The sequence below is a fragment of the Mirounga leonina genome, unplaced genomic scaffold, assembly GCF_011800145.1.
Source record: "Mirounga leonina isolate KUSES-001 unplaced genomic scaffold, KU_Mleo_1.0 Mir_101283, whole genome shotgun sequence".
Classification (NCBI taxonomy): Eukaryota; Metazoa; Chordata; class Mammalia; order Carnivora; family Phocidae; genus Mirounga; species Mirounga leonina.
In genome coordinates this window covers 737,178-753,341 of record NW_023270096.1, presented here as the reverse complement: position 1 = coordinate 753,341, position 16,164 = coordinate 737,178, and the positions used below count along the sequence as shown (strand labels likewise).

The 16,164-nt window shown below is 36.2% G+C and overlaps 1 protein-coding gene across 1 annotated transcript in view; it reads right to left on the bottom strand.

Moving 5' to 3' along the window:
* ZC3H12B (zinc finger CCCH-type containing 12B) overlaps window positions 1-16,164 on the bottom strand; it is a 78,076-nt gene that overhangs the window by 47,810 nt on the left and 14,102 nt on the right. The gene's annotated exons all lie outside the window — the stretch shown is intronic.

Here is a 16,164-nt window from a genome sequence, read left to right as displayed (position 1 = left end):
AGCCTCTTTTCATGTGTGTGGTGGACATCTGTATCTCTTTTTTGGAAAAATGCCTGTTTATGTCTTCTGCCCATTTTTTAATTGGATTATTCATTTTTGGGTGTTGAGTTTTATAAGTTCTTTATATATTTTGGATACTAACCCTTCACCAAATATGTCATTGCAAATACCTGCCCATTCCTTAGGTTGCCTTTTAGTTTTGTTGATTTTCTCCTTCACTTTACAGAAGCTTTTTATCTTGATGAAGTCCTAATAGTATATATTTTGTTTGTTTGTTTTTTTACTTTGCTTCAGGAGACATCTAGAATGAAATTGCTATGGCTGATGTCAAAGACGTTACTATCTCTTTTCTCCTCTAGGATTTTTATGGTCGCAAGTCACATTTAAGTCTTTCATCCATTTTGAATTTATTTCTGTGTATGGTGTAAAAAAGTGATCCAGTTTCATTATTTTGCATATTGCCATCCAGTTTGTCCAACACAATTTGATCAAGAGACTGTTTTTTTTCCACTGGATATTCTTTCTTCCTTTGTCAAAAATTAATTGACCATATAGTTTGTGGATTCCTTTCTGGATTTTATATTCTGTTCTATTGATCTATATGTCTATTATTGCACCAGTACACACTGCTTTGATCACTACAGCTTTCCAATATAACTTGATTTGCAAAATTGTGATGCCTCCAGCTTTTCTTTTTCAAGGTTGCTTTGGCTATTTGGAGTCTTGTTTCCAAAACATGAGCATGGAATATCTTTCCATTATATTCTGTCCTCTTCAATTTCTTTAATCAATGTTTTATAGTTTTCAAGATAAAGGTCTATTACTTCTTTGGTTAGGCTTGTTCCTAAGTATCTCTTGCTTTTTGGTGCAATTGTAAATGGGATTGATTCCTTGAATTCTCTTTCTGGTACTTCATTATTGGTGTATAGAAATGCAACAGATTTCTGTAGGTTTATTATGTATTCTGTTGCTTCACCGAATTTGTTTTTCAGTAGTAGCAGTTTTTTTGGTGGAGTCTTTCAGGTTTTCTATATAGAGTACCATGCCATCTGCAAATAGTGAAAGTTTTACTTTTTCCTTGCCAATTTGGACGCCTTTTATTTCTCTTTGTTGCCTGATTGCTATGACTAGGTCTTCTAGTAGTATGTTAAATAACAATAGTGTGGGCACCTGGGTGGTTTGGTCTGTTGAGCGTCCCACTCTTGATTTTGGCTCTGAGGGTTGTGAGATTGATCCCTGTTCCATGCTGGGTGTGGAGCCTAATTAAGATTCTCTTTCTCCTTCTCTCTCTGCCCCTTCCTCCCCTCCACTCTCTCAAATCAATCAATCAATCAGTCAGTCAATCAATTAATCGTTAAAAAAATAACAGTGGTGAGAGTGGACATCCTTGTTGTGTTCCTGATCATAGAAGAAAAGCTCTGTTTTTTCCCATTGAGGATGGTCAGCCTTTTGGAGAAGGGCATGGGCCTTTGGAATGCCTGGCCCGTGTGACCACTCTGCCATTGGAATGTCGTGGGGAGTTACCTTCCCAGAAGCTTTCTTAGCCATAACAGCCGCTCTGTGATCTGAGATGTATGCATTGTCCCTTAGGCTATGTTTAGCAGAACACGCAGATTAGCATATCTTATCTTTCCCGTAAATCCTTTCAGTTTCATTAAGACCCCTTGTCACACATCATGTGCTTGAAAAATAGTGATAAGGATGTTTGATTATCCTGAAGGACCAAAAAAATTGGGAGCAAAGAAGAGCAAAGGGTCTTCATCTCTAAGCATTGACCCCCCTTGCCTTCTCCTCTTTCATGGCAAAGTTTGGAGTAATCTTTCATCTGTCAGTATAGGGATTGCTGGCCATTCCCAGCAAATTTTAAACAGTTAATACTCATTCTTCTCAAACCATCCCAAAAAATTGAGGAGGAAGAATGCCCCCAAGCTCATTCTATGAGTCCAGCCTTACCATGGTATGAAAACCAGACAAATTCACTTAAAAAAAATGGAGATAAATATCCCTGATGAGCATAGATGCAAAAATATTCAACAAAATATTAGCAAACAAATTCGTCAAAACATTACAAGGATCTTGCATCATGATTTTCTGGGATTTATTACAGAGATTCAAGGATGGTTCAATACCTGTGGGTCAATCAACTGACACACCATATTAACAAAAGATAAAAATTATAGGAGGGCGCCTGGGTGGCTCAGTCGTTAAGTGGCTGCCTTTGGCTCATGTCATGATCCCAGAGTCCTAGGATCAAGTCCCACATCGGGCTCCCTGCTCAGCAGGAAGCCTGCTTCTCCCTCTCCCACTCCCCCTGCTGTGTTCCTGCTCTCGCTGTCTCTGTCAAATAAATAAATAAAATCTTTAAAAAAAAATTATAGGATCATCCCAATAGATGCAGTCCCAGGGTGGCAAGACCTTCCTCCAGAAGACCAGTGCATTCCTCCACCACAGCAAGTCCCTAAAGTTTGGTGCTTTATTTTTTAATTTTTTTAAAGATTTTATTTATTCTTCTGAGAGAGAGAAAAAAAACATAAGCAGGGGGTGTAGGGAGAGCAAAGGGAGAAGGATAAGCAGGCTCCCTGCCAAGCAGGGAGAACAATGTGGGACTCGATCCCAGACCCCGGGATCATGACCTGAGCCGAAGGCAGATGCTTAACTGACTGAGCCACCCAGGAGCCCAAGTTTGGAGTTTTAAAAGACAATAAGCTTGGCTGGGATAGAGCCAAAAATGCACTGCACTGCTCCAGACTGTCAAGCGACCTGGAGACAGATAGGCTTTTCAGTCTATCTGAAAAATGCCTGGGGTGCATGAAAGGATACTATTTGCTCTTCTGGGAGTGCTTCCTTGAGAGCAGTAAGCACAGAGACCTCTCTCCAGGGACAGACGTGCTGTTTGGCACCATTTCTCTCCCCCACCCATCAACATCAACCAACTTCAGTAAACAGCACAGCACCAACACTGGATGCCTAACCTGCTTACACCAAGTACTGCCCCCTTTCACTCTGCTGGTACTGCTTTTATCAGGCAAGTGTGCTTAAGTACCAGCACCATAGGCCCCTTCCCCAGAAGTCCAGCAGAAACCTCTGCATACACCACATCTACTGACTATAGTGTTCTGCAAGGCTTCAGTTATAATAAAAGTAGCATTAGGTCTCATTTAACAAGCAGACCAGAGCACAACTACTTAAAACTCATCACTCTCTGGCTAAGGTCCACACACTGCCCACTTCAGGCAAGGAAAGCCTCTGCAGACAGCTGACTTGAGGAATAAAGCAACCAAAATACAGCAGCAGAGTGCACATAGCACACACCAGAGACACTCTCTGAAGCACCAGGCCCTGGACACTATATAGCCTCTTTTTCATAAAGCCATTTGTTTGGGGAGCAGAAAAAAATAACAGACAATTCTAACACAGAGAAGACAGAGACCTTGACAAAATACCAAGATGGAGGAATTCACCCCAAAATAAAGAACAAGGAAAGGTCACAGCCAGAGATATAATTGAAACAGATATAAATACTATGCCTGATGCAGAATTTAAATCAATAGTCATAAGGATACTCACCAGGCTACAGAAAAGACTGAGAGACATCAGGGAGACCCTTATTGCAGAGACAAAAGAGCTCAAAAACAATCAGGCAGAAATGAAAATGCAATATCTGAGAACTGAAACTGACTGGATGTAATGATCACAAGGAGGGAAGAAGCAAAGAAATGAAATTAGAGATATACAAGATAAAGTTATGGAAAATAATGAAGCTGAACAAAATAGAGGAAAAAGAATGATGGACTACAAGAGCAGACTTAGGGAACTCAGTGATTCCATCAAACATAATAACATTCATATCATAGGCATCCCAGAAGAACAAGAGACACAAAAGGGGGCAGAAGGTATATTTGAGGAAATAATAGCTGAAAACTTCCCTAATTTGGGGAGGAAATGGATAATCAAATCCAGGAGTCACAGAGAGCTCCCATCAAAATAATAAAAAAAAAAAAGCAGGCCAACATCAAGACATACTGTACTTAAATTTGCAAAATAGAGTGATAAAGAAAAAAATCCTAAAAGCAGCAAGACAAAAGGAATCCCTAGTTGCAGATCTCTCCACAGAAACTTTGCAAGCCAGAAGAGAGTTGTGTAATATATTAGAAATGCTGAATGGCAAAAGTCTGCAGCCAAGAATGTTCTATCTAGCAAAGCTATCATTCAGAACAGAAGGAGAGGTACAGAGTTTCCCAGACAAACAAAAACTAAAGGACTTTGTGATCACTAAAACAGCCCTGCAAAGAATATTAAAGGGAACTCTTTGCATGCAAAGGAAAAACCAAAAGTGTCAAGGACTGTAAATGAACAGAGAAAATTCTCCAGAAACAATGACAAAACAAGTAAGAAAAGGGACCTAAATACATATCTCTCAATAATTATTCTGAATGTAAAATAAATAAACATTCCAATCAAAAGACATAAGGTGTCAGAACGGATTAAAAAAAAAAAAAAAGACCCATCTATATGCTACCTACATGAGATTCATCTTAGACCCAAAGACACCTGCAGATTGAAAGTGAAGGGATGAAAAAATATTTATCATGCAAATCGATGTCAAAAGAAAGTAGGAGTAGCAATACTTATATCAGACAAACTAGATTTTAAACCAAAGAGTGTAACAAGAGATGAAGAGGGGCCCTATATAATAATAAAGCGTACTATCCAGCAAGAAGATTGAAAATTGTAAATATTTATGCCCCCAACATGGGAGCACCCAAATATATGAAACAATTAATAACAAACACAAAGTTACTCATTGAGAATAATACAATAATACTAGGGACATTTAACACCTCACGGACATCAAAAGACAGGTCATCTAAGCAGAAAATCAACTAGGAAAAAATGGCTTTGATTGGTACACTAGACCAGATGGACTTAACAGATATATTCAGAACATTTCATCCTAATCCAACAAAATACACATTCTTTTCAAATGCACATAGGACATTCTCCAAGACATTTTGTACTCACAAGTAGATTGAATTCATGCCATGGATATTTTCTGACCACGATGCTATGAAACTTGAAGTCAAACACAAGAAAAAATCTAGAAGGACCACAAATACATGCAGGTTAAAAACATGCTACTGAAGAATAAATGAGTCAACCAGGAAATTAAAGAAGAAGTAAAAAAAAAAAATACAAATGAAAATGAAAACACAATTGCCCAAAAACTTTGGGATGCAGCAAAAGTGGTCATAAGAGGAAAGTCTGCTCAACCCCCAGGATCTGGGGTGAGGGGTGGGACAAGGCACATTTTGGTGGCAGTGGAGTCAGTAGGTCCCCCACAGCTTCCTGGTGGCAAGCTTGGAAAATCTCAGCCTACATTACAAGTGTTTGCATATGAAGAATATATACTGCCAAGTAGCTGAAGGAAAAGCAATGGCAGGAGGAGTTAAGATGGAGGAGGAGTAAGGTTTTTATTTTATTTATTTATGTGACAGAGAGAAACACAGCAAGAGAAGGAATACCAGCAAGGGGAATGAGGTGGGGAGAAGCAGGCTTCCTGCTGAGCAGGACCCTGGGATCATGACCTGAGCTGAAGGCAGATGCTTAACAACTGAGCCATTCAGGAGCCCCTGGTTCTTTGAAAGAATTAATAAAATTGATAAACCCCTAGTCAGATTTATCAAAAAGAAGAGAAAGGACACAAATAATTAAGATGACAAATGAAAGAGAAGAGATCATAACCAATACCACACAAATACAAAAAAAAAAAATCGTAGGAGAATATTATGAAAAAATATATATGTGAAAAAACTGGGCAATCTGGAAGAAGCAGACAAATTCCCAGAAACATACAAACTACCAAAAATGAAACAGGAAGAAAAAAAAAAGAAGAAGAGACTGGTAAACAGTATGAAATGGAATCAGTAATAAAAAAAATAAAAAATAATAAAATAATTTTAAAAATTTCTGAACAAATAAAAGTCTAGGGCCAGATGATTTCCCAGGGGAATTATAGCAGACATTTAAAGAAGAGGTAATACCTATACTTCTCAAATTGTTCCCAAAAAATAGAAATGGAAGGAAACTTCCAAACTCCATTATGAGGCCAGCTTTACAGTGATTCCAAAACCGGACAAAGACCCCAGTAAAAAGGAGAATTATAGGCCAATATCCCTGAGGAACATGGATGTAAAAAACCTCAACAAGAGAATAGAAAACCGAATTCAATAGTATATTAAAAGAATTATTCACCACAATCAAGTGGGATTTATTTCTGGGCTGCAGGGGTGGTTCAATATACCCAAATCAATCAATGTGATTTCACCACGTTAATAAAAGAAAGGATAAGAACGATATGATCCTCTCACTAGATGCAGAAAAGACATTTGACAAAATACAGCATCCATTCTTGATAAAAACCCTCAACAAAATAGGGATAGATGGAACTTACCTCAACATCATAAAGGTGATATATGAAAGATCCACAACTAATGCATCCTTAATTGGGAAAAACAAAGCTTTCCCTCTACATTCAGGAACAGACAAAGATGTCCACTCCCACCATTGCTATTTAACATAATACTTGAAGTCTTAACTTTAATAATCAGACAATAAAAATAAATAAAAGCATCCAAATTGGCAAGGAAGAACTCAAACTTTTACTATTTGCAGACAACATGATACTATATGTAGGAAACCCAAAAGACTCCATGAACAGATTGCTAGAGCTAATACATGAATTCACCAAAGTCACAGGTATAAAATCAATGCACAGAAATCTTTTGCATTTTTATACACCAATAATAAAGTAGCAGAAAAAGAAATCAAGAAATTGATCCCACTTAAAATTGCACCAAAAACTATAAGCTACCTAGGAATAAATCTAACCAAAAAGGTAAAATATCTCTACCCTGAAAATAATAGAAAACTTATGAAAGTAATTGTACTGAACACAAAGAAATGGAAAAACATTCCATGCTCATTGTTAAAGTGTCTATACTACCCAGAGTAATCTACATATAATGCAATCTCTATAAAAATGCTACCATCATTTTTCACAGAACTTTAACAAACAATCCTAAAATTTCTACGAAATGACATGTAAAGACCCCAATAGCCAAAGCAATCTTAAGAAAGGAAAACAAAGCTGGAGGCAGCATGATTCCAGACTTCAAGTTATATTACTAAGTTGTAGTCTTCAAAACAATATGGTACTGGCACAAAAACGGACACATAGATCAATGGAACAGAATAGAAACCCAGAAATGGACCTATAACTATATGGTCAACTAATCCTTGACAAAACAGGAAAGAATACCCAATGGAAAAAAGACAGTCTCTTCAACACATGGTGTAGGAAAACTGACAGCAACATGCAAAAGAATGAAACTGAAACACTTTTTTTTTAAAGATTTTATTTATTTATTTGAGAGAGAGAATGAGATAGAGAGCATGAGAGGGGGGAGGGTCAGAGAGAGAGGCAGACTCCCTGCTGAGCAGGGAGCCCGATGTGGGACTCGATCCCGGGACTCCAGGATCATGACCTGAGCCGAAGGCAGTCGCTTAACCAACTGAGCCACCCAGGCGCCCGAAACTGAAACACTTTTTTACACCACACACAAAAAACCAAATTCAAAATGGATTAAAAACCTAAGTAAGAGACCTGAAAACATAAAAATCCTAGAAGAGAGCAAAGGCAGTAACTTCTCCAACATTGGCCATAGCAGCTTTTTCCTAGATATGCCCCTGAGGCAAGGGAAACAAAAGCAAAATGAACTATTGGGACTTCTTCAAGATAAAAAGCATCTGCACAGCAAAAGAAACAATCAACAAAACTAAAAGTCAGCCTATGGAAGGAGAGAAGATATTTGAAAATGACATATCTGATAAAGGGTCATTATCCAAAATTTATAAAGGACTTATCAAACTCAACACCCAAAAAACAAATGATCCAGTTAAGAAATGGGCAGAAGACATGAATAGACATTTTCCAAAGAAGATTTACTGATGACTAACAAACACATGAAAACATGTTCGATATCACTCATCATCAGGGAAAAGCAAATCAAAACCATGATGAGATACCACTTCACAGCTGTCAGTATAGCTAAAATCAACAACACAAAAAACAAAAGATGTTGGCAAGGATGCAGAAAAAGGGGACCTTCTTATATAGTTGGTGGGAATGCTAACTGGTACAGCCACTCTGGGAAACATAAGGAGGTTCCTCAAAAAGTTAAAAATAGAACTACCCTACAATCCAGCAATTGCACTACTAGGTATTTAGACAAATGATACAAAAATACAGATTCAAAAGGATACATGCACTTCAATGTTTATAGCAGCATTATCAACAACAGCCAAACTATGGAAAAAGCCCAAATGTCCATTGACTGATGAATGGATAAAGAAGATGTGGTGCATATATATATAGAATGGAATATTGGGCAGCCACAAAAGAGAATGAAATCTTGCCATTTGCAGTGATGTGGATGGACCTGGAGTATATTATGCTAAGCGAAAAAATGAGTCAGAGAAAGACAAATACCATATGATTTCACTCATATGGGGAATTTAAGAAACAAAACAGATGAACGTATGGGAAGGGGAAAATAAAGGGGGGGGGGGATAAACCATAAGGGATTCTTAATGATAGAAAACAAACTGAGGGCTGATGGATGGTTGTGGGTGACAGATGGGCCAAATGGATGATGGGTATTAAGGAGGGTACTTATGATGAACACTGGACGTTATGTTGAAGTGATGAATCATTAAATTCTACTCCTGAGACTAATATTACACTATATGTTAACTAGAATTTAAATAGCAATTTGAAAAAAAAAAAGCAAGAAAAATTTCAAATAAAAAACATAATCTTACAACTAGAAGAGCTAGAAAAAGAACATGTGAGGCCTAAGGCCCACAGAAAGATGAAAATAATAAAGATAAGAGCAGAAATAAGTGATATAGAAACTTAAAAAAAAACAATAGAACAGATAAAAAACAGGAGCTGTTTCTTTGAAAAAAAATTAATAAAATTGATAAATGTATAGCCAGACTTATCAAAAAGAAAAGAGAAAGGACCAAAAAAATAAAATTACAAATGAGAGAAGAGAAATAACAATCAAGGGCACAGAAATTAATTATAAAAGAATTTTATGAAAAACTATATGCCAACCAATTGGGTAATCTGGAAGAAATGGATGAATTCCTAGAAATATATAAATTACCAAAACCGAAACAAGAAGAAATAGAAAATTTGAACAGACTGATAATCAGCAAAGAAATGAATCAGTAATTAAACATCTCCCAACACACAAAAGTCCAGGTCCAGATGGCTTCCCAGGGGAATTCTACCTAACATTTAAAGAAGAGTTAATATCTATACTTCTCAAACTATTCAAAAAAGTAGAAATGGAAGGAAATCTTCCAAACTCATTCTATGAAGCTAGTATTACCCTGATTCCAAGAGCAAAGACCCCACTAAAATGGAGAATTGTGTCAATATCCCTGATGAACATGGATGCAAACATTCTCAACAAGATACTAGCAAATTGAATCTAACCATATATTAAAAGAATTATTCACACAATCAGGTAGGATTTATTCTTGGGTTGCAGGGATGGTTCAATATTTGCAAATCAATCAATGTGATACACCACATTAATAAAAGAAAGGATAAGAGCCATATGATCCTTTCACAAGATGCTAAAAAACATTTGATGGAGTACAACATCCATTCCTGATAATAACCTTCAACAAAGTAGAGATAGAGGGAACATGCATCAGCATAGAAAGGCCATATATGAGAAAGCCACAGCTAATGTCACCCTCAGTGGGGAAAAACTGAGAGCTTTTCCTCTATGGTCAGGAACAAGACAGGGATGTCCACTCTCACCACTGTTATTTAATATAGTACTGGAACTCCTAGCCTCAGCAATCAGACAACAGATAGAAATAAAGTCATCCAAATGAGCAAGGAAGAAGTACAGCTTTCAGTATCTGCAGATGACATGATATCTTATGTAGAAACCCCAAAAGACTCCACCAAAAGTTTGCTAGACCTGATACATGAATTCAGTAAAGTTACAGGATACAAAATCAATGTATGGAAATTTGTTGCATTTCTATACACCACTAATGAAGCAGCAGAAAGAGAATTCAAGGAATAAACCCCATTGACATTTGCACTCAAAACTATAAGATACCTAGGAATAAACTTAACTAAATAAAATGCCTGTACTCTTAAAACTATAAAACACTGATGAAATAAATTGAACAGGACACAAAGAAATGGGAAAACATTCCATGCTCATAGATTGGAAGAACAAATATTGTGAAAATGTCTATACTACCAAAAGTAATCTACAAGTTTAATGTGATCCTTATCAAAATATCACCATCACTTTTCACAAAGCTAGAATGAACAATCCCAAAATTTGTATGGAACCACAAAAGAAATCTTGATAAAGATAAGCAAAGCTGGACACATCACATTTCTGGACTTCAAGTTGTATTACAAAGCTGTAGTGATCAAGACAGTATCATACTGACACAAAAATAGATACATAGTTCAATGGAACAGAATAGAGAACCCAGAAATGGACCTACAACTATATGGCCAACTAATCTTTGACAAAGTAAGAAGAATATCCACTGGAGAGAAGACAGTCTCTTCAACACATGGTGCTGGGAAAACTGGATGGCAACATGTGAAAGAATGAAACTGGGCCACTTTTTTACATCATACACAAAAATAAATTCAAAGTGGATGAAAGGTCTAAACATGAGGCAGGAAACCATCAAAATCCTATAGTAGAACACCGGCAGTAACCTCTTTGACATCAGCCTTAGCAAACTGTTACTAGATATGTTTCCTGAAGAAAGGGAAACAAAAGCAAAAATAAACTATTGGGACTTCATCAAGATAAAAACTTCTGAATTAATCAATGAATAATTGAATTTTAAAATGGACAGAAGATATTTCCCCAAAGAAGACATACAGATGGCCAAAAGACACATGAAAAGATGGTCAGTATCACTCATCATCAGGGAAATGCAAATCATAATTACAATGAGATATCACCTCTCACCTCTCAGAGTGGCTAAAATGAAAAACATATGGAGACTACAGCCATACCACCCTGAACGCACCCGATCTCATCTGAAAAACATATGGAACACCAAATGTTGGTGAGGATGTGGAGAAAAAGGAACTCTCTTGCACTGTTGGTGGGATTGCACGCTGGTGCAGCCACTCTGGAAAACAGTACAGAGTTTCATCAAAAAGTTCAAAATAAAACTACCCTATGATGTAGTAATCGCCCTGCTGGATATTTACCCCCAAAATACAAAAACACTAATTCAAAGGGATACATGCACCCCGGTGTTTATTTTAACTTGATTTACAATAGCCAAATTATGGAAGCAACTCGTGTCTATCAATAGATCAGTGGATAAAGTAGATGTGGCATATGTAAGCAATGAAATATTATTCAGCCCTTGGAAAGAATGAAATCTTGCCATTTCCAACTACATGGATAGAGCTAACGAGTATAATGCAAAGGGAAATAAGTCAGTGAGAGAAAGACAAATACCGTATGATTTCACTTATATGTGAAATTTAAGAAGTAAAACAAATAAGTAATGGAAAAAGAGAGAGAGAAAGAGAGAAACCAAGGAACAGACTCTTAACTAGAGAACAAACAGATAATTATCTGTTTACCAGAGGGAAAGTGGGTGGAAGGATGGGTGAAATAGGTGATGGGGATTATAGAGTGCACTTGTCAATGAGCACCAGTTGATGTATGCAATTGTTGAATTACTATATTGTACACCTGAAACTAATATAACAGTATATGTTAACTATAATGGAATTAAAATAAAATAAGATAAAATAAAATAAAAATTAATGATCTAAATGTCAGACCTGAATCTATTAAACTCTTTAAAGAAAACATAGGCAGTAAACTCTTGATAGGCTTTAGGTATATTGTTCTGGAGCTGTCTTCTCAGGTAAGAGAAACAAAAACAAAATATTTTGGACTACATCAAACTGAAAAAACTGCTCCACAGCAGAGGAAACTGTCAACGAAACAAAACAAAAAGTTAACCTACTGAATGGAAGAAGATATTAGCAAATGATATATCTGGTAAATGGTTAATTTCCAAAATATATTAAAAAAACTCATAGAACTCAGTGCTAAAATAACAACAAATAGTTTTATTAAAAATGGGTAAGAGACCTGAATAGACATTTTTTCAAAGATATCCAGATGACTAACAGACACATGAAAAGATGCTCATCATCACTAGTCATCAAGGATATGTAAATCAAAACCACAATGAGATATCACTCCCAACCATTTAGAATGGCTAGTGTCTAAATGACAAGAAATAGCAAGTATTGACAAAGATGTGAAAAAAAAAAAAGAACGCTTGTGCACTGTTGGTAGAAATGTAAATTGGGGCAGCTACTATGGATAACAGTATGGAGGTTCCTCAAAAAATTAAAATTAGAAATACCACACAATCCAGTTTTTCTATCTCTGAGTACTTACCCAAAGAAAATGAAAACACTAATCAAAAAGACCTATGTACCCCTATGTTCATTGCAGCATTATTTACAACAGGCAAGACATGAAAGCAACCTAAATGTCCATCAATAGATGAATGGATAAAGATGTGATACACACACACACACACACACACACGGTGTGTGGGGAGGAGAGATACAGGAATATTACTCAGTCATAAAAAATAGTTAAATCTTGCTATTTGTGACAACATGAATGAAACTAGAAGGTATTATGCTAAGTGAAATAAGTAAGACAGAGGAAGATAAATGCCATATGAATTCACTGATATGTAAAATATAAAGAAACATAATAAATTAACAAATAAAACAAAATAGAAACTGAGAGAAAGAACAAACTGTTGGTTTCTAGAGGGGTGGGTGGGTAGGGGATGAACAAAATAAGTGAAAGGGATTAAGAGATACAACACTCCAGTTATAAAATAAATAAGACATGAGAATGTAATGTACACCATAGGGAATATAGCCTATAATATTGTAATGACTTTGTAGGATGATAGATGGTAAGTAGGCTTATTGTGGTGACCATTTTGTAATGTATATAAGTAACAAATCACTATGTTGTACACCTGCAACTAATACAGTATTGTATTGTATTGTCAATTATTCTTCAATAAAACATCTTTCATCTTTATAAGAGTAATATATATTTATATTATAAAATGTAGAAAATTCATAAAATATAAAGAAAAATCCTTGTGGGATCTGTTTTACTACCTCTCAGAGACAAGCACTGTTAATATTTTGATACATCTGTATTCTGATATAAATTTTGAACATACTGAAAATTATCATGTTAAAAAAATGTAAAATGCCTATAGTATTCCATTGAAAGTATATTAAAATCATGCCATTGGCCCATTCCATGAAGCATACCAAATGCCCAATAGGAATCAGAATTCACTTTCAACATTGATGAAGGTGGCAGTAAATTCCTACAGAAGGGCCCAGTATACAAAGTTTAGTGCCAATAAATATTTGAGGAATGCATAAATGAAAAAAAAAATACTGGAAAATAAAGTGATTCTTGCAAGATGACCTGTTTTAGTCCCAACCCACAAAATATTATTCTGCAATTTCAAACATTAGGATCTAAAAGCGTATCTAAAATGTAATCTAGGGCACCCGGGTAGCTGAGTTGGTTAAGCGTCTGCCTTCGGCTCAGGTCATGATCCCAGGGTCCTGGGATCGAGTCCTGCAACAGGCTCCCTGGGAGCCTGTTTCTCCCTCTGCCTCCCTCTCTCTCTGTCTCTTATGAATAAATAAATAAAATCTTTAAAAAAATAAAATGTAATCTAAAAACCTAGACCTGCAAGTTACCAAGTGTCTTGGTGACAGAATATCTCACTTTGTTCTGTAAACTAGCTTAGATACATATTATGATCCAGGTTCCAAGCCAAATTCTGCCTAGCAGATGGGTCACTGGCATATTCCTCTGCCCTTTTTTTGGGTTTAAATATTTGGGTTTCACTCAGACTTAAAGAATATGATGGCATTTACATTTGAAAGCTTTAATTCCTCTGAAATGGATTTTTCATCCCCAAGGAGGCAGCTCTTACAATGAACATACCCTTTAGGATCTTAGCTTATATCAGTATGTGAATCACAGGAACACCACTACTGCAAATGTTAAGCAAATGTTGTAGATGACAACCATCATGATTTCAAGGCAGGCTCATATAACATGCTGAGGAACAATAGATGTTAATATGTAGTTTGTCTAAGAAGTACTAATCTAATGATAAAGTTACAGTTAACCAATGGGGAAAACAAGCCAAATTTAGATTATCAGCACTAACAAATTCATAAGCAGACTATGGCACTGAACTTTGACCGTGTGAAATGTGATTGCAGGATAAATAGGACTCATCAGTAACTAACCTGTCAGAAAAGGAAGAGATGCTAACAAGGATGCAGCTGGTAATTTTAGAAAATCATGTGGTTCACTATGTACTATTTTAATATGCTCCTAAAAATAAGGTTTAGTACTGGTTTTTTTTCTGCTTTATTTAAATTGTGTGAGGCATCTTTAATTTAGCAAAGCAACTCCTACAAAAAACAAAAGATCATCTTCCCATCAGTATGACAGTATGCTACTGGCATAGACTAGATATGTTGAAACTAATTGCCTTGGTAATTAATCTCTTCAGTATTCCTTACAAAGCAAAGGAACCATACTACAGTGTCTTTTATAACCAGCAATCCTTGAACAGAAGTCCAAAAATAAGGGAGGTCTTATATCACCATGAAGTCAAAGTCCTCAAGGAAGTCCTGGGTTCTTATCATCCCTACATTCAAAACAAAAAAACACTTAAAGAAATATAGGCTTTGGGAAACTGGTCTAATCTAAGGTGTTTTGGAGGGTCTAGTTTGGCAAGAGGTTGAGTTTGGCAGATCCCATACCTCTTCCCTCAGAAATTACTCCAGTTTATGCCTATTAGGAGAAGAGCAGAGTTACCATTGGCCCTTTGAACATAGAAATCACACTCTGCTTTTCGCTGGCCTGCTGTATCATTCTGATTACTTTCATATTGTGTACAGGCCATTTAATATTCTTGTTACTATGCTTCTAGTTTTCCCTAAGTAAAAAAGGGGAGAGGGCTCACATGCTTTACCAACCTTGTGACTATGCTGTCATGATTTAAAGGTTTGGAAAAGGAAATCTTAAATGTATTCTCTGCTACCAGGAAGAATGTCAAATATTATTTTTGTTTTTTAAAGATTGTATTTATTTATTTGAGAGAGAGAGAGTGACACACACAGAGAGAGAGAGAGCATGAGCTTGGGGAGGAGCTGAGGGACAAGCAGACTCCCCACTGACCAGGGAGCCTGAGGCAAGGCTTGATCACAGGATCCTGAGATCATGACCTGAGCTGAAGTCAGACACTTAACCAAATGAGGCATCCAGGCGCACCTCAAATATTCTTTTTTTTTTTTTAATTTTTATGTTAGTCACCATACAGTACATCATTAATTTATTCTTAATAACACTAATAGCCACATACTATTGCATTATATTGTCAAAGAAGCATTGGAGTCAGATTCAGATTTCAATACAAGCATTGTCATTTATTACTGGCATAACCTTGGGCAGTTTCTCAACCTCTCTGAACCTGAGTCTCCTCACCTGCAAAAATGAGCCTAATTAGTCTGTTCTTGTAGGGTTTTTGGTGAGAATTAAATCATGTATGCAGAAGTGCCTAGCACTTATAGTGATGAGCACTGGTTGTTATAAGTGATGAATCACTAAATTCTACACTTGAAACTAACATTACACTATATTAACTAACTGGAATTTAAATAAAAACTTGAAAAAAAAAGAAAAAAAGAACAGATATTTATAAATATTAGTTTCATTTCATTCATTTGAAACCAGAAGATGTAAGTTCAAGTTCTCACTTTGCTATGTTACTAGCATTAGCAAATGACCTCAAGAAAATGGAAAAAGAAGTTGTGATATATACGTACAATGGAATATTAGGTAGCCATCAACAAATCAAATCTTGCCATTTGCAACAATGTGGATGGAACTAGAGGGTATTACGCTAAGCGAAATAAGTCAAACAGAA